Source organism: Orcinus orca, unplaced genomic scaffold, assembly GCF_937001465.1.
Source record: "Orcinus orca unplaced genomic scaffold, mOrcOrc1.1 scaffold_40, whole genome shotgun sequence".
NCBI classification, from domain to species: Eukaryota; Metazoa; Chordata; class Mammalia; order Artiodactyla; family Delphinidae; genus Orcinus; species Orcinus orca.
Window position 1 is genome coordinate 447,760 of NW_026043751.1, and position 25,844 is coordinate 473,603.

General features: G+C 44.4%; 1 long non-coding RNA gene across 1 annotated transcript in view; it reads right to left on the reverse strand.

Annotated features, from left to right (window-relative positions):
* Nucleotides 1-25,844, reverse strand: part of LOC125963190 (uncharacterized) — a 189,788-nt gene that overhangs the window by 24,296 nt on the left and 139,648 nt on the right. Inside the window, exon 3 of the long non-coding RNA XR_007475004.1 lies at nt 18,332-18,417. This is a non-coding gene — a long non-coding RNA (uncharacterized LOC125963190). The remainder of the gene's footprint in view (nt 1-18,331; nt 18,418-25,844) is intronic.

Genomic DNA, 25,844 nt, shown 5'->3' on the forward strand with positions numbered 1-25,844 from the left:
CGGGAGACGTGTTCAAATATGTCTCAGTTCTCGTCCCCTGATACTTGGGTGCAACATTCCAGACACTTTACTAACACTCTCCCGACTTGGAGAGTCAGTGCCTTGAACCTCCTGTTTGGCCCAGTTTGCAATTTCTGCGGAAGATGAACAGGAATAGGGAGAACCAATGAGAGACTAGCTGGAGGTGTCTGGACGGGCAAATTTAACTCTCATTTCCCACCAGGAAGAGGAATTAACCAAAGGCTCAGCGTGCCATGCCGGAACCAGATTAGGGCCTGAAGCAATCCTGCGGTGTTGCGGCCAGCTCACAAGAAAGCGAGTTGAAGAAAGGAGCTCAGGGGCACTGTAATTCACAAACCTGCAGAGTTATAAATGACAGCTATCGTCCAAAAATATACTGAAGTAAGGCTGCCAAGAGGACTTGAAAGCGGGGCAGAATTGCAGGAAACCGATTTCAGGAGGTAGACTGGAATTGCATTTAAAGCATAGGAAAAGAGGTAGAACGTCCACAATGATGCACTTGGCCAAAAAGTGCGTATGCGTTTTTTCCTGAATATATTCAGTAAAAAACACATATGCCCTTTTTGGACAACCAAGCAAGCTTGCAAAGGAAATCTGCACTACAATGAAGTCTCACTTCCCCCGGTCAAAAGGGCCATCTGAAAAAAGTGTAAAATCCAGAAAGGCAGGACAGGCCATGGAGAACTGGGAGCCTTGTTATGCTGATGGGCGGGATGTAAATTGCCAACAGCCACTTGGCATAAGTGTATGGTTTTTCCTGAAACATCTAAAAAACAAAGCAACAGAGCCTAGGGCACTTCCACTTATGGTCCTATAGCTTAGGGAAATTAAAATCAAAAAGACACAGCCACCCCAAAGTTTGGGACGGCTCTGTTTACAAGAACCTCGTTTACGGTACAAGTTCAATATCGCAGAAAGTGAAACATGGATAAAGAAGTTGTGGTACTTACGTACAATGCAATATCACTCAACAATGAAATCTATGTCATCAGGCCCGTAGCAGCATAATGAGTCGATTCAGGTATGATGATTCTAACTGAAATAAGTCACACAGAAAAAGAAACATCATAAGACATCTCTAATACACGGAATGTAAACTTGGCTACACAGGAACTGGATTACAAAACAGAACAGTGTCTCAAATTTAGAAAACCAACTTATGCTTGCTTAAGGGGAAAGGTGAGTTGGGGTGCTGCATAAAACCAGAGATTGAAATGAGCACAGATAAAGTTCCTTAAGCCAAATATGGAATAGACAAGAGCTACTCCTTGCTCAACGAAATGCACTCAACACCCCATATTAAACGCCTAAGAATGTACCTGACTAGTAAGTATCTTAAAACCTATGGATGGCTATGTCTTCGAAAGAGAATCAAGCGTGTGTACAGGCGCATAAACGCAGCAGTGATAGGATTGGAGAGGTTCGGTGAGCAAATGAAGACCCTTTGAAGTCATATTGAATGGTACCCATTCCACGGGTCTGAAATCTCCAGGTTTAAGGGATTCTTCCTTCAGCTAAAACATGCATGTGGAACCCAGAGTATGATCAACCGTGTGATCGGGAGACGTGTTCAAATATGTCTCAGTTTTCGTCCCCTGGTACTCGGGTGCAATTTTCCAGATGCTTTACTAACACTCTCCCGACTTGGAGAGTCAGTGCCTTTAATCTCCTGTTTGGCCCAGTTTGCAATTTCTGCGGAAGATGAACAGGAATAGGGAGAACCAAAGAGAGACTACTGGAGGTGTCTGGACGGGCAAATTTAACTCTCATTTCCCACCAGGAAGAGGAATTAACCAAAGGCTCAGCGTGCCGTGCCGGAACAAGATTAGGGCCTGAAGAAATCCTGCGGTATTGCGGCCAGCTCACAAGAAAGAGAGTTGAAGAAAGGAGCTCAGGGGCACTGTAATTCACAAACCTGCAGAGTTATAAATGACAGCTATCGTCCAAAAATATACTGAAGTAAGGCTGCCAAGAGGACTTGAAAGCGGGGCAGAATTGCAGGAAACCGATTTCAGGAGGTAGACTGGAATTGCATTTAAAGCATAGGAAAAGAGGCAGAACGTCCACAATGATGCACTTGGCCAAAAAGGGCGTATGCGTTTTTTCCTGAATATATTCAGGAAAAAACTCATACGCCCTTTTTGGCCAACCAAGCAAGCTTGCAAAGGAAATCTGCACTACAATGAAGTCTCACTTCCCCCTGGTCAAAAGGGCCATCTGAAAAAAGTGTAAAATCCAGAAAGGCAGGAGAGGCCATGGAGAACTGGGAGCCTTGTTATGCTGATGGGTGGGATGTAAATTGCCAACAGCCAATCGGGAGAAGTGTATGGTGTTTCCTGAAACATCTAAACAACAGAGCAACAGAGCCTAGGGCACTTCCACTTATGGTCCTATAGCTTAGGGAAATTAAAATAAAAAAAACACAGCCACCCCAAGGTTTGGGACGGCTCTGTTTACAAGAACCTCGTTAATGGTACAAGTTCAATATCACAGAAAGTGAAAAATGGATAAAGAAGTTGTGGTACTTACGTACAATGCAATATCACTCAGCAATGAAATCTATGTCATCAGGCCCGTAGCAGCATAATGAGTGGATTAAGGTATGATGATTCTAACTGAAATAAGTCACACAGAAATAGAAATATCATAAGACATCACTAATACACGGAATGTAAACTTGGCTACACAGGAACTGGATTACAAAACAGAACAGGGTCTCAAATGTAGAAAACCAACTTATGCTTGCTTAAGGGGAAAGGTGAGTTGGGGTGCTGCATAAAACCAGAGATTGATATGAGCAAAGATAAAGTTCCTTAAGCCAAATATGGAATAGACAAGAGCTACTCCTTGCTCAACAAAATGGACTCAACACCCCATATTGAATGCCAAAGAATGTACCTGACTAGTAAGTATCTTAAAACCTATGGATTGCTATGTCTCTGAAAGAGAATCAAGCATGTGTTCAGGGGCATAAACGCAGCAGTGATAGGATTGTAAAGGTTCGGTGAGCAAATGCAGACCCTTTGAAGTCATATTGCATGGTACCCATTTCACGGGTCTCAACTCTCAAGGTTTAAGGGATTATTCCTTCAGCTAAAACATGTATGTGGAACCCAGAGTACGATCAACCATGTGATCGGGAGACGTGTTCAAATATGTCTCAGTTTTCGACCCCTGGTACTCGGGTGCAAAATTCCAGATGCTTTACTAACACTCTCCCGAATTGGAGAGTCAGTGCCTTTAACCTCCTGTTTGGCCCAGTTTGCAATTTCTGTGAAAGATGAACAGGAATAGGGAGAACCAATGAGAGACTAGCTGGAGGTGAGTGGACGGGCAAATTTAACTCTCATTTCCCACCAGGAAGTGGAATTAACCAAAGGCTCAGCGTGCCGTGCTGCAACCAGATTAGTGCCAGAAGCAATCCTGCGGTGTTGCGGCCAGCTCACAAGAAAGCAAGTTGAAGAAAGGAGCTCAGGGGCACTGTAATTCACAAACCTGCAGAGTTATAAATGACAGCTATCGTCCAAAAATATACTGAAGTAAGGCTGCCAAGAGGACTTGAAAGCGGGGCAGAATTGCAGGAAACCGATTTCAGGAGGTAGACTGGAATTGCATTTAAAGCATAGGAAAAGAGGCAGAACGTCGACAATGATGCACTTGGCCAAAAAGGGCGTATGCATTTTTTCCTGAATATATTCAGGAAAAAAGGCATAAGCACTTTTTGGCCAACCAAGCAAGCTTGCAAAGGAAATCTGCACTACAATGAAGTCTCACTTCCCCCCGGTCAAAAGGGCCATCTGAAAAAAGTGTAAAATCCAGAAAGACAGGACAGGCCATGGAGAACTGGGAGCCTTGTTATGCTGATGGGCGGGATGTAAATTGCCAACAGCCACTCGGGAGAAGTGTATGGTGTTTCCTGAAACATCTAAAAAACAAAGCAACAGAGCCTAGGGCACTTCCAATTATGGTCCTATAGCTTAGGGAAATTAAAATAAAAAAGACACAGCCACGCCAATGTTTGGGACGGGTCTGTTTACAAGAACCTCATTTACAGTACAAGTTCAATATCGCAGAAAGTGAAAAATGGATAAAGAAATTGGGGTACTTACGTACAATGCAATATCACTCAGCAATGAAATCTATGTCATCAGGCCCGTAGCAGCATAATGAGTGGATTCAGGTATGATGATTCTAACTGAAATAAGTCACAGAGAAAAAGAAACATCATAAGATATCACTAACACATGGAATGTAAACTTGGCTACACAGGAACTGGATTACAAAACAGAAGAGGGTCTCAAATTTAGAAAACCAACATGCTTGCTTAAGGGGAAAGGTGAGTTGGGGTGCTGCATAAACCAGAGATTGAAATGAGCACAGATAAAGTTTCTTAAGCCAAATATGGAATAGACAAGAGCTACTCCTTGCTCAACCAAATGGACTCAACACCCCACATTAAACGCCTAAGAATGTACCTGACTAGTAAGTATCTTAAAACCTATGGATTGCTATGTCTCCGAAAGAGAATCAAGCGTGTGTACAGGGGCATAAACGCAGCAGTGATAGGATTGGAGAGGTTCGGTGAGCAAATGAAGACCCTTTGAAGTCATATTGCATGGTACCCATTCCACGGGTCTCAACTCTCCAGGTTTAAGGGATTCTTCCTTCAGCTAAAACATGCATGTTGAACCCAGAGTATGATCAACTGTGTGATCGGGAGACGTGTTCAAATATGTCTCAGTTTTCGTCCCTTGGTACTCGGGTGCAACATTCCAGATGCTTTACTAACACTCTCCCGACTTGGAGAGTCAGTGCCTTTAACCTCCTGTTTGGCCCAGTTTGCAATTTCTGCAGAAGATGAACAGGAATAGGGAGAACCAATGAGAGACAAGCTGGAGGTGTCTGGATGGGGAAATTTACCTCTCATTTCCCACCAGGAAGAGGAATTAACCAAAGGCTCAGCATGCCGTGCTGGAACCAGATTAGGGCCTGAAGCAATCCGGCTGTGTTGCGGCCAGCTCACAAGAAAGCGAGTTGAAGAAAGGAGCTCAGGGGCACTGTAATTCACAAACCTGCAGAGTTATAAATGACAGCTATCGTCCAAAATTATACTGAAGTAAGGCTGCCAAGAGGACTTGAATGCGGGGCAGAATTGCAGGAAACCGATTTCAGGAGGTAGACTGGAATTGCATTTAAAGCATAGGAAAAGAGGCAGAACGTGCACAATGATGCACTTGGCCAAAAAGGGCGTATGCGTTTTTTCCTGAATATATTCAGAAAAAACGCATACGCCCTTTTTGGCCAACCAAGCAAGCTTGCAAAGGAAATCTGCACTACAATGAAGTCTCACTTCCCCCCGGTCAAAAGGGCCATCTGAAAAAAGTGTAAAATCCAGAAAGGCAGGACAGGCCATGGAGAACTGGGAGCCTTGTTATGCTGATGGGCGGGATGTAAATTGCCAAGAGCCACTCGGGAGAAGTGTATGGTGTTTCCTGAAACATCTAAAAAACAAAGCAAGAGAGCCTAGGGCATTTCCACTTATGGTCCTATAGCTTAGGGAAATTAAAATCAAAAAGAGACAACCACCCCAAAGTTTGGGATGGCTCTGTTCACAAGAACCTCGTTTACGGTACAAGTTCAATATCGCAGAAAGTGAAAAATGGATAAAGAAGATGTGGTACTTATGTACAATGCAATATCACTCAGCAATGAAATCTATGTCATCAGGCCTGTAGCAGAAAATGAGTGGATGCAGGTATGATGATTCTAACTGAAATAAGTCACACAGAAAAAGAAACATCATAAGATATCTCTAATACACGGAATGTAAACTTGGCTACACAGGAACTGAATTACAAAACAGAACAGGGTCTCAAATTTAGAAAACCAACTTATGCTTGCTTAAGGGGAAAGGTGAGTTGGCGTGCTGCATAAAACGAGAGATTGAAATGAGCACAGATAAAGTTCCTGAAGCCAAATATGTAATAGACAAGAGCAACTCCTTGCTCAACGAAATGGACTCAACACCCCATATTAAACGCCTAAGAATGTACCTGACTAGTAAGTATCTTAAAACCTATGGATTGCTATTTCTCTGAAAGAGAATCAAGCATGTGTACAGCGGCATAAACACAGCAGTCATAGGATTGGAGAGGTTCGGTGAGCAAATGAAGACCCTTTGAAGTCATATTGCATGTTACCCATTCCACGGGTCTCAACTCTCCAGGTTTAAGGGATTCTTCCTTCAGCTAAAACATGCATGTGGAACCCAGAGTATGATCCACCGTGTGATCGGGAGACGTATTCAAATATGTCTCAGGTTTCGTCCCCTGGTACTAGGGTGCAATATTCCAGACGCTTTACTAACACTCTCCCGACTTGGAGAGTCAGTGCCTTTAACCTCCTGTTTGGCCCAGTTTGCAATTTCTGCGGAAGATGAACAGGAATAGGGAGAACCAATGAGAGACTAGCTGGAGGTGTCTGGACAGGCAAATTTAACTCTCATTTCCCACCAGGAAGAGGAATTAACCAAAGGCTCAGCGTGCCATGCCGGAACCAGAATAGGGCCTGAAGCAATCCTGCGGTGTTGCTGCCAGCTCACAAGAAAGCGAGTTGAAGAAAGGAGCTCAGGGGCACTGTAATCACGAAACTGCAGAGTTATAAATGACAGCTATCGTCCAAAAATATACTGAAGTAAGGCTGCCAAGAGGACTTGAAAGCAGGGCAGAATTGCAGGAAACCGATTTAAGGAGATAGACTGGAATTGCATTCAAAGCATAGGAAAAGAGGCAGAACGTCAACAATGATGCACTTGGCCAAAAAGTGCGTATGCGTTTTTTCCTGAATATATTCAGGAAAAAACGCATACGCCCTCTTTGGCCAACCAAGCAAGCTTGCAAAGGAAATCTGCACTACAATGAAGTCTCACTTCCCCCGGGTCAAAAGGGCCATCTGTAAAAAGTGTAAAATCCAGAAAGGCAGTACAGGCCATGGAGAACTGGGAGCCTTGTTATGCTGATGGGCTGGATGTAAATTGCCAACAGCCACTCGGGAGAAGTGTATGGTGTTTCCTGAAACATCTAAACAACAGAGCAACAGAGCCTAGGGCACTTCCACTTATGGTCCTATAGCTTAGGGAAATTAAAATAAAAAAGACACAGCCACCCCAAAGTTTGGGACGGCTCTGTTTACAAGAACCTCGTTTACGGTACAAGTTCAATATCGCAGAAAGTGAAAAATGGATAAAGAATTTGTGGTACTTACGTAAAATGCAATATCACTCAGCAATGAAATCTATGTCATCAGGCCTGTAGCAGAAAATGAGTGGATGCAGGTATGATGATTCTAACTGAAATAAGTCACACAGAAAAAGAAACATCATAAGATATCACTAATACACGGAATGTAAACTTGGCTACACAGGAACTGAATTACAAAACAGAACAGGGTCTCAAATTTAGAAAACCAACTTATGCTTGCTTAAGGGGAAAGGAGAGTTGGGGTGCTGCATAAAACCTGAGATTGAAATGAGCACAGATAAACTTCCTTAAGCCAAATATGTAATAGACAAGAGCTACTCCTTGCTCAACGAAATGCACTCAACACCCCATATTAAAAGCCTAAGAATGTACCTGACTAGTAAGTATCTTAAAACCTATGGATTGCTATGTCTCTGAAAGAGAATCAAGCGTGTGTATAGGGGCATAAAAGCAGCAGTGATAAGATTGGAGAGGTTCGGTGAGCAAATGAAGACCCTTTGAAGTCATATTGCATGGTACCCATTCCACGGGTCTCAACTCTCCAGGTTTAAGGGATTCTTCCTTCAGCTAAAACATGCATGTGGAACCCAGAGTATGATCAACCGTGTGATCGGGAGACGTGTTCCAATATGTCTCAGTTCTCGTCCCCAGGTACTCGGGTGAAACATTCCAGACGCTTTACTAACACTCTCCTGACTTGGAGAGTCAGTGCCTTTAACCTCCTGTTTGGCCCAGTTTGCAATTTCTGCGGAAGATGAACAGGAATAGGGAGAACCAATTAGAGACTAGCTGGAGGAGTCTGGACGGGCAAATTTAACTCTCATTTCCCACCAGGGAGAGGAATTAACCAAAGCATCAGCGTGCCGTGCCGGAGCCAGATTAGGGCCTGAAGCAATCGTGCGGTGTTGCGTCCAGCTCAGAAGAAAGCGAGTTGAAGAAAGGAGCTCAGGGGCACTGTAATTCACAAACCTGCAGAGTTATAAATGACAGCTATCGTCCAAAAATATACTGAAGTAAGGCTGCCAAGAGGACTTGAAAGCGGGGCAGAATTGCAGGAAACTTATTTCAGGAGGTACACTGGAATTGCATTTAAAGCATAGGAAAAGAGGCAGAACGTCGACAATGATGCACTTGGCCAAAAAGGGCGTATGCGTTTTTTCCTGAATATATTCAGGAAAAAACTCATACGCACTTTTTGGGCAACCAAGCAAACCTGCAAAGGAAATCTGCACTAAAATGAAGTCTCACTTCCCCCCGGTCAAAGGGGTCATCTGAAAAAAGTGTAAAATCCAGAAAGGAAGGACAGGCCATGGAGAACTGGGAGCCTTGTTATGCTGATGGGTGGGATGTAAATTGCCAACAGCCACTCGGGAGAAGTGTATGGTGTTTCCTGAAACATCTAAAAAACAAAGCAACAGAGCCTAGGGCACTTCCACTTATGGTCCTATAGCGTAGGGAAATTAAACTCAAAAAGTCACAGCAACCCCAAAGTTTGGGACGGCTCTGTTTACAAGAACCTCGTTTACGGTACAAGTTCAATATCGCAGAAAGTGAAAACTGGATAAAGAAGTTGTGGTACTTACGTACAATGCAATACCACTCAGCAATGAAATCTATGTCATCAGGCCCGTAGCAGCATAATGAGTGGATTCAGGTATGATGATTCTAACTGAAATAAATCACACAGAAAAAGAAACATCATAAGATATCACTAATACACGGAATGTAAACTTGGCTACACAGGAACTGGATTACAAAACAGAAGAGGGTCTCAAATTTAGAAAACCAACTTATGCTTGCTTAAGGGGAAAGGTGAGTTTGGGTGCTGCATAAAACCAGAGATTGAAATGAACACAGATAAAGTTCCTTAAGCCAAATATGTAATAGACAAGAGCTACTCCTTGCTCAATGAAATGGACTCAACACCCCATATTAAACGCCTAAGAATGTACCTGACTAGTAAGCATCTTAAAACCTATGGATTGCTCTGTCTCCGAAAGAGAATCAAGCGTGTGTACAGGGGCATAAACGCAGCAGTGATAGGATTGGAGAGGTTCGGTGAACAAATGAAGACCCTTTGAAGTCATGTTACATGGTACCCATTCCACGGGTCTCAACTCTCCAGGTTTAAGGGATTCTTCCTTCAGCTAAAACATGCATGTGGAACCCAGAGTATGATCAACCGTGTGATTGGGAGACGTGTTCAAATATGTCTCAGGTTTCGTCCCCTGGTACTCGGGTGCAACATTCCAGATGCTTTACTAACACTCTCCCGACTTGGAGAGTCAGTGCCTTTAACCTCCTGTTGGCCCACTTTGCAATTTCTGCGGAAGATGAACAGGAATAGGGAGAACCAATGAGAGACTAGCTGGAGGTGTCTGGACGGGCAAATTTAAGTCTCATTTCCTACCAGGAAGAGGAACTAATTAAAGGATCAGCGTGCCGTGCAGAACTAGATTAGGGCCTGAAGCAATCTTGCCGTGCTGCGGCCAGCTCACAAGAAAGCGAGTTGAAGAAAGGAGCTCATGGGCACTGTAATTCACAAACCTGCAGAGTTATGAATGACAGCTATCGTCCAAAAATATACTGAAGTAAGGCTGCCAAGAGGACTTGAATGTGGGGCAGAATTGCAGGCAACCGATTTCAGGAGGTAGACTGGAATTGCATTGAAAGCATAGGAAAAGAGGCAGAACGTCGACAATGATGCACTTGGCCAAAAAGGGCGTATGCGTTTTTTCCTGAATATATTCAGGGAAAAACGCATAGGCCCTTTTGGCCAACCAAGCAAGCTTGCAAAGGAAATCTGCACTACAATGAAGTCTCACTTCCCCCCGGTCAAAAGGGTCATTTGAAAAAAGTGTAAAATCCAGAAAGGCACGACAGGCCATGGAGAACTGGGAGCCTTGTTATGCTGATGGGCGGGATGTAAATTGCCAACAGCCACTCTGGAGAAGTGTATGGTGTTTCCTGAAACATCTAAAAAACAAACCAACAGAGCCTAGGGCACTTCCACTTATGGTCCTATAGCTTAGGGAAATTAAAATCAAAAAGACACAGCCACCCCAAAGTTTGGGACAGCTCTGTTTACAAGAAACGCGTTTACAGTAAAAGTTCAATATCGCAGAAAGCGAAAAATGGATAAAGAAGTTGTGGTACTTACGTACAATGCAATATCACTCAGCAATGAAATCTATGTCATCAGGCCTGTAGCAGCATAATGAGTGGATTCAGGTATGATGATTCTAACTGTAATAAGTCACACAGAAAATGAAACATCATAAGATATCACCAATACACGGAATGTAAACTTGGCTACACAGGAAGTGGATTCCAAAACAGAACAGGGTCTCAAATTTAGAAAACCAACTTTTGCTTGCTTAAGGGGAAAGGTGAGTTGGGGTGCTGCATAAAACCAGAGACTAAAATGAGCACAGATAAAGTTCCTTAAGCCAAATATGGTATAGACAAGAGCTACTCCTTGCTCAACGAAATGGACTCAACACCCCATATTAAACGCCTAATAATGTACCTGTCTAGTAAGTATCTTAAACCCTATGGATTGCTATGTCTCCGAAAGAGAATCAAGCGTGTGTACAGGGGCATAAACGCAGCTGTGATAGGATTGGAGAGGTACGGTGAGCAAATGAAGACCGTTTTAACTCATATTTCATGGTACCCATTCGACGGGTCTCAACTCTCCAGGTTTAAGGGATTCTTCCTTCAGCTTAAACATGCATGTGGAACCCAGAGTATGATCAACCGTGTGATCGGGAGACGTGTTCAAATATGTCTCAGCTTTCGTCCCCTTGTACTCGGGTGCAACATTGCAATTGCTTTACTAACACTCTCCCGACTTGGGGAGTCAGTGCCTTTAACCTCCTGTTTGGCCCAGTTTGCAAATTCTGCGGAAGATGAACAGGAATAGGGAGAACCAATGAAAGACTAGCTGGAGTTGTCTGGATAGGCAAATTTAACTCTCATTTCCCACAAGGAAGAGGAATTAACCAAAGGCTCAGCGTGCCGTGCCGGAACCAGATTAGGGCCTGAAGCAATCCTGCGGTGTTGCGGCCAGCTCACAAGAAAGCGAGTTGAAGAAAGGAGCTCAGGGGCACTGTAATTCACAAACCTGCAGAGTTATAAATGACAGCTATCGTCCAAAAATATACTGAGGTAAGGCTGCCAAGAGGACTTAAAAACGGGCAGAATTGCAGGAAACCGATTTCAGGAGGTAGACTGGAATTGCATTGAAAACATAGGAAAAGAGGAAGAACGTGGACAATGATGCACTTGGCCAGAAAGGGCGTATGCATTTTTTCCTGAATATATTCAGGAAAAAACGCATACGCCCTTTTTGGCCAACCAAGCAAGCTTGCAAAGGAAATCTGCACTACAATGAAGTCTCACTTCCCGCCAGTCAAAAGGGCCATCTGGAAAAAGTGTAAAATCCAGAAAGGCAGGACAGGCCATAGAGAACTGGGAGCCTTGTTATGCTGATGGGCGGGATGTAAATTGCCAACAGCCACTGGGGAGAAGTGAATGGTGTTTCCTGAAACATCTAAAAAACAAACCAACTGAGCCTAGGGCACTTCCACTTATGGTCCTATAGCTTAGGGAAATTAAAATCAAAAGTACACAGCACCCCAAAATTTGGGACGGCTCTGTTTACAAGAACCTCGTTTACGGTACAAGTTCTATATCGCAGAAAGTGAAAAATGGATAAAGAAGTTGTGGTACTTACGTCCAATGCAATATCACTCAGCAATGAAATCTATGTCATCAGGCCCGTAGCAGCATAATGAGTGGATTCAGGTATGATGGTTCTAACTGAAGTAAGTCACACAGAAAATGAAACATCATAAGATATCACTAATACACGGAATGTAAACTTGGCTACACAGGAACTGGATTACAAAACAGAAGAGGTTCTCAAATGTAGAAAACCAACTTATGCTTGCTTAAGGGGAAAGGTGAGTTGGCGTGCTGCATAAAACCAGAGATTGAAATGAGCACAGATAAAGTTCCTTAAGCCCAATATGGAATACACAAGAGCTACTCCTTCCTCAATGAAATGGACTCAACACCCCATATTAAACGCCTAAGAATGTACCTGACTAGTAAGTATCTTAAAACCTATGGATTGCTATGTCTCCGAAAGAGAATCAAGCATGTGCACAGGGGCATAAACGCAGCAGTGATAGGATTGGAGAGGTTTGGTGAGCAAATGAAGACCCTTTGAAGTCATATTGCATGGTACCCATTCCACGGGTCTCAACTCTCCAGGTTTAAGGGATTCTTCCTTCAGCTAAAACATGCACGTGGAACCCAGAGTATGATCAACCGTGTGATCGGGAGACGTGTTCAAATATGTCTCAGGTTTCGTCCCCTGGTACTCGGGTGCAACATTCCAGATGCTTTACTAACACTCTCCCGACTTGGAGAGTCAGTGCCTTTAACCTCCTGTTTGGCCCAGTTTGCAATTTCTTGGGAAGATGAACAGGAATAGGGAGAACCAATGAGAGACTAGCTGGAGGTGACTGGACGGGCAAATTTAACTCTCATTTCCCACCAGGAAGAGGAATTAACCAAAGGCTCAGTGTGCCGTGCTGGAACCAGATTAGGGCCTGAAGCAATCCTGCTGTGTTGCGGCCAGCTCACAAGAAAGCGAGTTGAAGAAAGGAGCTCAGGGGCACTGTAATTCACAAAACTGCAGAGTTATAAATGACAGCTATCGTCCAAAAATATACTGAAGTAAGGCTGCCAAGAGGACTTGAAAGCGGGGCAGAATTGCAGGAAACCGATTTCAGGAGGTAGACTGGAATTGCATTTAAAGCATAGGAAAAGAGGCAGAACGTCCAAAATGATGCACTTGGCCGTAAAGGGCGTATGCGTTTTTTCCTGAATATATTCAGGAAAAAAACGCTTACGCACTTTTTGGCCAAAAAAACAAGCTTGCAAAGGAAATCTGCACTACAATGAAGTCTCACTTCCCCCCGGTCAAACGGGCCATCTGAAAAAAGTGTAAAATCCAGAAAGGCAGTACAGGCCATGGAGAACTGGGAGCCTTGTTATGCTGATGGGCGGGATGTAAATTGCCAACAGCCACTCGGGAGAAGTGTATGGTGTTTCCTGAAACATCTAAAAAACAAAGCAACAGAGCCTAGGGGACTTCCACTTATGGTCCTATAGCTTAGGGAAATTAAAATCAAAAAGACACAGCACCCCAATGTATGGGACGGCTCTGTATACAAGAACCTCGTTTACAGTACAAGTTCAATATCGCAGAAAGTGAAAAATGGATAAAGAAGTTGTGGTACTTACGTAGAATGCAATATCACTCAGCAATGAAATCTATGTCATCAGGCCCGTAGCAGCATAATGAGTGGATTCAGGTATGATGATTCTAACTGAAATAAGTCACACAGAAAAAGAAACGTCATAAGATATCACTAATACACGGAATGTAAACTTGGCTACACAGGCACTGAATTACAAAACAGAACAGGGTCTCAAATGTAGAAAACCAACTTATGCTTGCTTAAAGGGAAAGGTGAGTTGGGGTGCTGCATAAAACCAGAGACTGAAATGAGCACAGATAAAGTTCCTTAAGCCAAATATGGAATAGACAAGAGCTACTCCTTGCTCAATGAAATAGAATCAACACCCCATATTAAACGCCTAAGAATGTACCTGACTAGTAAGTATCTTAAAACCTATGGATTGCTATGTCTCTGAAAGAGAATCAAGCGTGTGTACAGGGCAATAAACGCAGCAGTGATAGGATTGGAGAGGTTCGGTGAGCAAATGAAGACCCTTTGAAGTCATATTGCATGGTACCCATTCCACGCATCTCAACTCTCCAGGTTTAAGGGATTCTTCCTTCAGCTAAAACATGCATGTGGAACCCAGAGTATGATCAACCGTGTGATCGGGAGATGTGTTCAAATATGTCTCAGTTTTGGTCCCCTGGTACTCGGGTGCAACATTCCAGATGCTTTACTAACACTCTCCCGACTTGGAGAGTCAGTGCCTTTAAACTCCTGTTTGGCCCAGTTTGCAATTTCTGCGGAAGATGAACAGGAATAGGGAGAACCAATGAGAGACTAGCTGGAGGTGTCTGGACGGGCAAATTTAACTCTCATTTCCCACCAGGAAGAGGAATTAACCAAAGGCTCAGCGTGCCGTGCCGGAATCAGATTAGGGCCTGAAACAATCCTGCGGTGTTGCGGCCAGCTCACAAGAAAGGGAGTTGAAGAAAGGAGTTCAGGGGCACTGTAATTCACAAACCTGCAGAGTTATAAATGACAGCTATCGTCCAAAAATATACTGAAGTAAGGCTGCCAAGAGGACTTGAAAGCGGGGCAGAATTGCAGGCAACCGATTTCAGGAGGTAGACTGGAATTGCATTTAAAGCATAGGAAAAGAGGCAGAACGTCCACAATGATGCACTTGGCCAAAAAGTTCGTATGCGTTCTTTCCTGAATATATTCAGGGAAAAACGTACGCACTTTTTGGCCAACCAAGCAAGCTTGCAAAGGAAATCTGCACTACAATGAAGTCTCACTTCCTCCCGGTCAAAAGGGCCATCTGAATAAAGTATAAAATCCAGAAAGGCAGGACAGACCATGGAGAACTGGGAGCCTTGTTATGCTGATGGGCGGGATGTAAATTGCCAACAGCCACTCGGGAGAAGTGTATGGTGTTTCCTGAAACATCTAAAAAACAAAGCAACAGAGCCTAGGGGACTTCCACTTCTGGTCCTATAGCTTAGGGAAATTAAAATCAAAAAGACGCAGCCACCCCAAAGTTTGGGACGGCTCTGTTTACAAGAACCTCGTTTACAGTACAAGTTCAATATCGCAGAAAGTGAAAACTGGATAAAGAAGTTGTGGTACTTACGTACAATGCAATATCACTCAACAATGAAATCTATGTCATCAGGCCCGTAGCAGCATAATGAGTCGATTCAGGTATGATGATTCTAACTGAAATAAGTCACACAGAAAAAGAAACATCATAAGATATCACTAATACACGGAATGTAAACTTGGCTACACTGGAATTGGATTGCAAAACAGAACAGGTTCTCAAATTTAGAAAACCAGCATGCTTGCTTAAGGGGAAAGGTGAGTTGGGGTGCTGCATAAAACCAGAGATTGAAATGAGCACAGATAGAGTTCCTTAAGCCAAATATGTAATAGACAAGAGCTACTCATTGCTCAACGAAATGGACTCAACACCCCATATTAAACGCCTAAGAATGTACCTGACTAGTAAGAATCTTAAAACCTATAGATTGCTATGTCTCTGAAAGAGAATCAAGTGTGTGTACAGGGGCATAAAAGCAGCAGTGATAGGATTGGAGAGGTTTGGTGAGCAAATGAAGACCCTTTGAAGTCATATTGCATGATACCCATTCCACGGGTCTCAACTCTCAAGGTTTAAGGGATTCTTCCTTCAGCTAAAACATGCATGTGGAACCCAGAGTATGATCAACCGTGTGATCGGGAGACGTATTCAAATATGTCTCAGTTTTCGTCCCGTGGTACTCGGGTGCAACATTCCAGATGCTTTACTAACACTATCCCGACTTGGAGAGTCAGTGCCTTTAACCTCCTGTTTGGCCCAGTTTGCAATTTCTGCGGAAGATGAACAGGAATAGGGAGAACCAATGAGGGACTAGCTGGAGGTGTGTGGACGGGCAAATTTAACTCTCATTTCCCACCAGGAAGAGGAATTAACCAAAGGCTCAGCGTGCCGTGCCGGAACAAGATTAGGGCCTGAAGCAATCCTGCGGTGTTGTGGCCAGCTCACAAGAAAGCGAGTTGAAGAAAGGAGCTCAGGGGCACTGTAATTCACAAACATGCAGAGTTATAAATGACAGCTATCGTCCAAAAATATACTGAAGTAAGGCTGCCAAGAGGACTTGAAAGCGGGGCAGAATTGCAGGAAACCGATTTCAGGAGGTAGACTGGAATTGCATTCAAAGCATAGGAAAAGAGGCAGAACGTCGACAATGATGCACTTGGCCAAAAAGGGCGTATGCGTTTTTTCCTGAATATATTCAGGAAAAAACACATACGCCCGTTTTGGCCAACCAAGCAAGCTTGCAAAGGAAATCTGCACTACAATGAAGTCTCACTTCCCCCGGTCAAAAGGGCCATCTGAAAAAAGTGTAAAATCCAGAAAGGCAGGACAGGCCATGGAGAACTGGGAGCCTTGTTATGCTGACGGACAGGATGTAAATTGCCAACAGCCACTCTGGAGAAGTGTATGGTGTTTCCTGAAACATCTAAAAAACAAAGCAACAGAGCCTAGGGCACTTCCACTTATGGTCCTATAGCTTAGGGAAATTAAAATCAAAAACACACAGCCACCCCAATGTTTGGGACGGCTGTGTTTACAAGAACCTCGTTTACAGTACAAGTTCAATACCGCAGAAAGTGAAAACTTGATAAAGAAGTTGTGGTATTCACGTACAATGCAATATCACTCAGCAATGAAATCTATGTCATCAGGCCCATAGCTGCATAATGAGTGGATTCAGGTATGATGATTCTAACTGAAATAAGTCACACAGAAATAGAAATATCATAAGACATCACTAATACACGGAATGTAAACTTGGCTACACAGGAACTGGATTACAAAACAGAACAGGGTCTCAAATTTAGAAAACCAACTTATGCTTGCTTAAGGGGAAAGGTGAGTTGGGGTGCTGCATAAAACCAGAGATTGAAATGAGCACAGATAAAGTTCCTTAAGCCAAATATGGAATAGACAAGAGCTACTCCTTGCTCAACGAAATGGACTCAACACCCTATATTAAACGCCTAAGAATGTACCTGACTAGTAAGTATCTTAAACCTATGGATTACTATGTCTCCAAAAGAGAATCAAGCTTGTGTACAGGGGCATAAACGCAGCAGTGATAGGCTTGGAGAGGTTCGGTGAGCAAATGAAGACCCTTTGAAGTCATATTGCATGATACCCATTCCACGGGTCTCAACTCTCCAGGTTTAAGGGATTCTTCCTTCAGCTAAAACATGCATGTGGAACCCAGAGTATGATCAACCGTGTGATCGGGAGACGTCTTCCAATATGTCTCAGTTTTCGTCCCCTGGTACTCGGGTGCAACATTCCAGATGCTTTACTAACACTCTCCCGACTTGGAGAGTCAGTGCCTTTAACCTCCTGTTTGGTCCAGTTTGCAATTTCTGCGGAAGATGAACAGGAATAGGGAGAACCAATGAGAGACTAGCTGGAGGTGTCTGGACGGGCAAATTTAATGCTCATTTCCCACCAGGAAGAGGAATTAACCAAAGGCTCAGCGTGCCGTGCCGGAACCAGATTAGGGCCTGAAGCAATCCTGCGGTGTTGCGGCCAGCTCACAAGAAAGCGAGTTGAAGAAAGGAGCTCAGGGGCACTGTAATTCACAAACCTGCAGAGTTATAAATGACAGCTATCGTCCAAAAATATACTGAAGTAAGGCTGCCAAGAGGACTTGAAAGCAGGGCAGAATTGCAGGCAACCGATTTCAGGAGGTAGACTGGAATTGCATTTAAAGCATAGGAAAAGAGGCAGAACGTCGACAATGATGCACTTGGCCAAAAAGGGCGTATGCGTTTTTTCCTCAATATATTCAGGAAAAAACACATACGCCCGTTTTGGCCAACCAAGCAAGCTTGCAAAGGAAATCTGCACTAAAATGAAGTCTCACTTCCCCCGTTCATAAGGGCCATCTGAAAAAAGTGTAAAATCCAGAAAGGCAGGACAGGCCATGGAGAACTGGGAGCCTTGTTATGCTGATGGGCGGGATGTAAATTGCCAACAGCCACTCGGGAGAAGTGTATGGTGTTTCCTGAGACATCTAAAAAACAAAGCAACAGAGCCTAGGGCACTTCCACTTATGGTCCTATAGCTTAGGGAAATTAAAATCAAAAACACACAGCCACCCCAATGTTTGGGACGGCTCTGTTTACAAGAACCTCGTTTACGGTACAAGTTCAATATCGCAGAAAGTGAAAAATGGATAAAGAAGTTGTGGTACTTACGTACAATGCAATATCACTCAGCAATGAAATCTATGTCATCAGGCCCGTAGCAGCATAATGAGTGGATTCAGGTACGATGATTCTAACTGAAATAAGTCACACAGAAAAAGAAAGATCATAAGATATCACTAATACACGGAATGTAAACTTGGCTACACAGGAACTGGATTACAAAACAGAACAGGGTCTCAAATTTAGAAAACCAACTTATGCTTGCTTAAGGGGAAAGGTGAGTTGGGGTGCTGCATAAAACCAGAGATTGAAATGAGCACAGATAAAGTTCCTTAAGCCAAATATGGAATAGACAAGAGCTACTCCTTGCTCAATGAAATGGACTCAACACCCCATATTAAACGCCTAAGAATGTACCTGACTAGTAAGTATCTTAAAACCTATGGATTGGTATGTCTCCGAAAGAGAATCAAGCATGTTTACAGGGGCATAAACGCAGCAGTGATAGGATTGGAGAGGTTCGGTGAGCAAATGAAGACCCTTTGAAGTCATATTGCATGGTACCCATTCCACGGGTCTCAACTCTCCAGGTTTAAGGGATTCTTCCTTCAGCTAAAACATGCATGTGGAACCCAGAGTATGATCAACCGTGTGATCGGGAGACGTGTTCCAATATGTCTCAGTTCTCGTCCCCTGGTACTCGGGTGCAACATTCCAGACGCTTTACTAACACTCTCCCAACTTGGAGAGTCAGTGCCTTTAACCTCCTGTTTGGCCCAGTTTGCAATTTCTGTGGAAGATGAACAGGAATAGGGAGAGCCAATGAGAGACTAGCTGGAGGTGTCTGGACGGGCAAATTTAACTCTCATTTCCCACCAGGAAGAGGAATTAACCAAAGTCTCAGCGTGCCGTGCCGGAACAAGATTAGGGCCTGAAGCAATCCTGCGGTGTTGTGGCCAGCTCACAAGAAAGCGAGTTGAAGAAAGGAGCTCAGGGGCACTGTAATTCACAAACCTGCAGAGTTATAAATGACAGCTATCGTCCAAAAATATACTGAAGTAAGGCTGCCAAGAGGACTTGAAAGCGGGGCAGAATTGCAGGAAACCGATTTCAGGAGGTAGACTGGAATTGCATTGAAAGCATAGGAAAAGAGGCAGAACGTCCACAATGATGCACTTGGCCAAAAAGGGCGTATGCGTTTTTTCCTGAATATATTCAGGAAAAAACGCATACGCCCTTTTTGGCCAACCAAGCAAGCTTGCAAAGGAAATCTGCACTACAATGAAGTTTCACTTCCCCCCGGTCAAAAGAGCCATCTGAAGAAAGTGTAAAATCCAGAAAGGCAGGACAGGCCATGGAGAACTGGGAGCCTTGTTATGCTGATGGGCGTGATGTAAATTGCCAACAGCCACTCGGGAGAAGTGTATGGTGTTTCCTGAAACATCTAAAAAACAAAGCAACAGAGCCTAGGGCACTTCCACTTATGGTCCTATAGCTTAGGGAAATTAAAATCAAAAAGACACAGCCACCCCAAAATTTGGGACGGCTCTGTTTACAGGAACCTCTTCTGTAGCACAAGTTAAATATGCCAGATAGCAAATAATGGATAAAGAAGTTGCGGTACTTACGTACAACAGAATACCTCTCAGCAATGAAATCTATGTCACCAGGCCCGTACCAGCATAATGAGTGGATTGAGGCACGGTGATTCTAAGTGAAAAAAGTCACACAGAAAAAGAAACATCATAAGGTATCACTAATACACGGAATGTGAACTTGGCTACACATGCACTGAGTTACAAAACAGAACAGGGTCTCAAGTTTAGAAAACCAACTTATGCTTGCTTAAGGGGGAAGGTGAGTTGGGGTGCTGCATAAAACCAGAGTTTGAATTTAGCACAGATACCGTTCCATAAGCCAAATATGTAATAGACAAGACCTACCCCTTGCTCAACAAAATGGACTCCACAATGAGGTATCACCTCACACGTGATAGAATGGGCATCATCAGAAAATCTACAAACAAAAAATGCTGGAAAGGGTGTGGAGAAAAGGAACCCTCTTCCACTATTGTTGGGAATATAAATTGATACAGTCACTATGGAGAACAATATGGAGTTTCTTAAGAAACTAACAGTAGAATTACCATATGATACAGCAATCCCAGTTCTGGACATATACCCAGACAAAACCATAAATCAAAAAGAGACATTCACCGCAATGTTCATTGCCTCACTCTTTACAATATCGAGGTAATGGAAGCAACCTAAATGCCCACAGACAGACGAATGCATAAAGCTGTGGTACATATATAAAATGGAATATTACTAAGCCATGAAAAGGAATGAAATTGGGTCATTTGTAGAGACGTCGATGGATCTAGAGACTGTCATACAGAGTGAAGTAAGTCAGAAAGAGAAAAACAAATCTTGTATATTCATGCATATATGTGGAACCTAGAAAAACTGTACAGATTAACCATTTTGCAAGGCATAAATAGAGCAACAGATGTAGACAACAAACGTATGGACAACAAGGGGGGAAAGCTGTTGGGGGGGTGGTGGTGGGAGGAGTTGAGAGACTGGGATTGGCATGTATACATTTATATGTATAAAATAGATAACCAATAAGAACCTGCTGTATAAAAATATAAAATAAAATTCAAAATTAGAAAGAAATAAAATTTAAAAAATAAAACAGAAAAAACAATTATTCCCTTCACATACATGTATTTATATGAATAAATTATTTCCATGCTTATATCTGTAAATACAAAAAAGAGGAATAAAATCTACCTTGAACCAAAAACGAAAAAGAGAAAAAAAACACAGAACCCACCAGTTCCACAGAGGAAAACCGTATCAGGGCACTTGCTCCAGTTGTAAACAATTCTGAAGTTGGTCAGTGGTGGGGAATCGTCTCCCATTCAGCCAGCAGCCCCCACGCAACAAGCGTCCTCATTGCAAAGCTGGGGCACCGTGCCGAGGCATCTGTGAGTAAACGTGAGCTGAGCCCCAGGCCAGTTGCTGCTGAACTATTCCCACCCGTCCCAGGTAAAACACCTGAATATATACAAGGACTTGAAAGCGTAGAGGAAGGGCCATAGAGCCACACGAGTGACAGCATGCCGGCCGACTTGGTGCCTGCAGGCCAGCCAGGATGGTCCTGGCCCTGGGTGCTCTTCTGGAAGATTTCCATTTCCCTGCCTGAGATACCCGTCCTGTCCCTGCCCCCACTGCTTTTTTCCTTCCTCACCTCTGCCCAGGGAGAAATTCCAGCAGCAGGTATGGGTGACACATCCTCTTCTTTAGCAGGTGGCAGCCTGGCAACTGCTGCAGAAAGTCCAGCAGAGCCCCACTCACACTGGGCCACCCACAAAGCCGTGGCCTCTCACTCCCTCCCACCAGCCCAGCCCCGAGACTGCTGACAGGGCAGAGAAAATGGCGTCAGGCACGGCTGCAGGGGCTCTTGCTGCCTGGAGTGGTATTTATATTGATCTCAACCCAGGCACACCTGGGGAGGGCTGGCCGGCACGGTAAGGCTGCCCAGGTCAGCCAATCATCACCCCTCAGGGGCTCACAGTTGCAGAAAATGGAACTTGCTGAACCGGCCAGGTCCAAGGAACAGGTGTGGGCTCCTGAGAGTCAGGATAGACAAGGGGCTGCAGCTTTGGCTTGTTTTCTAATCATTTTATCTGGCCCATGAGTGGGAGACAACTTCAAGAAAACCCTCTCCTAATGAGAGGAACCCAGGAGTCAGGGAGAGGAGGGGTGGGTGGTGGTTGGAGACAGAGGCCTGGTGCCCCGGGTGCGGTGGAAGTCTCTGGAAGACCAGGTGGAGGGAGGCCGCACAGAGTGATGCCCAGGGTCACAGACCTGTCGCAGCTGCTGTTTGTTAGTTCAAGTCCTGCTCTGAGGTGCTCTGTGTCAGCTCTGAGCGACAGGTGAGCAGGGGGTGCTCTGCAATGAGGGCTATGTGCACAGTTCCTGTGTGCCCAGCCCTGCCACGGTACCTGCAAGGGTAGCTCTGTATCCTGGGAGGGGCCTGACCACAAGAGCCCCGTGGGCTGGGGTGGGGGTGGGGTACCTGCCCAGGTGAGCTCCATATTCTGGGATTGGTCTGACCACGAGAGCCCCATGGGCTGCTGGGGACCTGGCAAAGGATGTCAGGACAGTCAGTGAAGCCACCGAGGATATACCTCCAGCTGCTCCTAATTCCTACACCCTGCTGGTCATTCTACCAACCACCAGGACATGGTATTCTGTATTAGTCTTCAATGATGCCTTCTTTTGTATTCCATTAGTCCCAGAGTCACAAGAAATTTTGGCTTGTGAGTGGCAGGACTCAACGTACAACTAAAACAATACTTCCGGGCCGTCTTGCCCCAAGGGTGCAAAAATTCCCACACCATCTTTGGGGAAAGCTTAGCTAAAGACCTAAAAGTTCTACCTCTGGAAAAGGAAATCCTCCTTCAGTACGCAGACGACATTCTGATCGCCAGCCCTACTAAGGAGGCCTCTGAACTACCAAGCCAATAAAGGATAGAAGTTGTCCAAGAAAAAGCTCAAATATCACAGACTGCGGTGACCTGCCTGGGCTTCATTCTCACAGAAGGTCGGAGAAGCCCATCCCAGGAAAGGGAAGAAACCATTTGCAGCCTTACCCCTTCCTAAAACTAGAAGACAGCTTAGGGGTTCCTGGGGAGGTCAGGGTTTGCTGCTTCTGGATCCCTAACTACAGTCTACTAGCTGGGCCTCTATATGAAACCCTGAAAGGAAAAGATGATGATCCTTTTGAATAGAATCCAGAAGTGGCCTTTCAAGAATGGAAAGAGCAGTCAATTCAGACCCTTGCCCTGGAACTCCCTAATTTAGCTAAACCCTTTGACCTTTACATTCCCGGTGAAAGGTGAATCGCCACTGGAGAATTAGTGCAAAAACTGGGACCACTTGAAATGGAACAATGCAAGAATGCCATCCAGGTAGGATAAACTACGGTCACCAAGGGGCTTGGCCCACTGCCACATCTGGCCAAGATACTGACGGTATCTAAAAACCTGGAAATCAGCAGCCCAAAAGGCCACCTCCCTCCTAAGGGAAAAGGACCCCACGTGGTGATCCTAACCACCAACCATGCCCTGAAGTTGCAGGGTTCGCTCCGTGGGCACACCAACCTCGAGTGAGGAGACCCTCCAACTCCAACATCCAGAGAGATAACCTGGGGCAACAGGGCACCATGACGACTCGTGTGAACATCACTTGACCTGGAGTTTCTCTCATAAAACAACAAGAGTGTGTCCCAAAAGAGTAGACTACTGCTTGCAGGACTTACTGCACCCAGAGGGGAGCTAATAATCTTGGCGGGGGAACCATATATCACACTGTCACCATAGAAAAGCCTACAGACACCGTGATGATGGTGGTGAATGAGGAATGGGACAAAAGGCAGAGGAGGGGTTTGTCCCCAGCAAAGCCCATTAAAAATCCCTGGGAGATAAAAATAGAATCTGGGCAATAAAGTCAAGTCTAACCTTTTTTATCCTTTGTGCTTTGTCTAATTTCATGTGCTCCTAGGGTCCCGCATGCAGAGGTTCCACACCCGGCACTTCAGACCAGATTTCCTAGTGCAGAATGGCTGGGTCGACACCTCAGCTCCTGGGGCCCAGTGCAGACTCCGCGATATAGAGCCCGAGCTGCAGCCAACCCGGCCCTCGAGAGCTCCGCCCCCTCCCTCCCACTGACTCTGACAGGATCTCTACACAGCAGCCCAGCCCACAGCCCACGGGGTAGTGCATGCTCTCACCTCTCCATTCTCTGATCAAAATATAAAGTTTCCTTTGCTTGTGAACCAAACTCAGTCTCGATCTGTTGGCCCCAATGACACTGGGCAGGGGGACACTTGTTGGGGTCCACTCTGGAGGATCAGTAACAGAAATTGAGACTATTGTAACCTCAATGAACAGATGTGTGAGCCAAACTGTAGTTAACATAGAACAGTGTATAAGGCTCGGGTAAAATAAGATGTTTCTAACACTTCCATTTGATATTTCCATCACTTTATTATAAGCAAGTTCAGTGAAAAGGTTTGTCTTATTTGTCAGGTCAATATTAGAGAAACAAAGTGATTTCTTTCCAAGGATGTACATCTAATAATCTTGGTTAAAGCTTCAATCTTGTTTTAAATGCTTTTCCATTGAAAATGATACCTCTCTTTCAGCTCCCCCATTTCTGAGAAGTATAAAATCTTATAATTTATTATTACCAAAGGGGAAAGGTGGGAGGAGGGATAAATTAACAGTTTGGGATTAACACATACACACTGCTATGTATAAAATAGATCATCAACAAGGAACTACTGTATAGCACAGGGAACTACACTCAACATTTTGCAATAACCTATAAGGGGAAATAATCTGAAAAAGAATAGATATTTTTATTGACATCATCTATCAATGACAGTTAAGGTGTAACCTAAGGGAAGCTGGTGGTGAGTGCTTCTGACCCTGAAGACTTCAATCATCTAAAGTTTGGACTCTGCCTACTTCCAAAGGCCCTTAATGAACATATGTGTAGCCGTAGCTTAAAAAATTCCCCAGTTTGGGTTTCGGGGAGACACTGATTTTGAAAAAGCCCTGGTGTTCTCCTTACATGAATGGGACTCTTCCTACTGCTAAAACATGTCTGTCACACCCAGAGGATGGTATACCGTCTGATCGGGAAGAGTTTGGAAAAGGCATCTCATCTCCTCATCTCCTGGTGCTCGGGTTCACCCCTCCAGCGTCTTTACTAACAGTCTCCCCACTTGGAGAGGTCAGCACTGTCAACATCCTGTTGCGTACAGTTTGGAATTTGTCCAGAGGATGAAGCGGAAGGATGAGGAACAATGAGAGACAAGTCCTAGGTGTTCAGACAGGCACATGTCACTCTAATTTCCAATCAGGAAGACGAATTGACCAAAGGCTAGGGTTGCCCATGGAAACAGTATAGGGCTTGAGGAAATCCCGCTGCTTTGTGGCCAGTTCCCATAAACACAAGTTGAACAATGGAACTCAGGGGCAGTAAAATTCACGAAACTGCAGAGTTGAAAATATCCATCACTGAAAAATGTCTTGAGGAAAGTCAGAGAAAAGGACTTGTAAGCAAGGGAGAATGGCAGGAAAGGGATTTGAGGAGGTAGAAAGGACTCGCCGTTAAGCACAAGAAAAGGAGCTGAACATTGCCAACATTGCAGTTGGCCAAAAAGGGTGTATGCGTTTTTTTCTGTATATATTCAAGAAAAGGGCATACACTTTTTTAGCCAACCAAACAGGTGGGCACTGGAAGTCAATACCACAAAAGATATCACTTCGCATCAGTCAGAAGAGCCATCCTCATAAAGCGTAAACAACAGAAATGCAGGACAGGGCAAGGAGAAGAGGGAGCCCTGTGAGACTTATAGTGGAAATGTATATTGCCAACGGCCATTCTGGAGAAGTGTATTGTGTTTACTAAAGCATCTAAAAAATGAGCTACAGAGCATAGGGCACTTGCACTCATGGGCGTATATCTTGGGAAAAACAAAA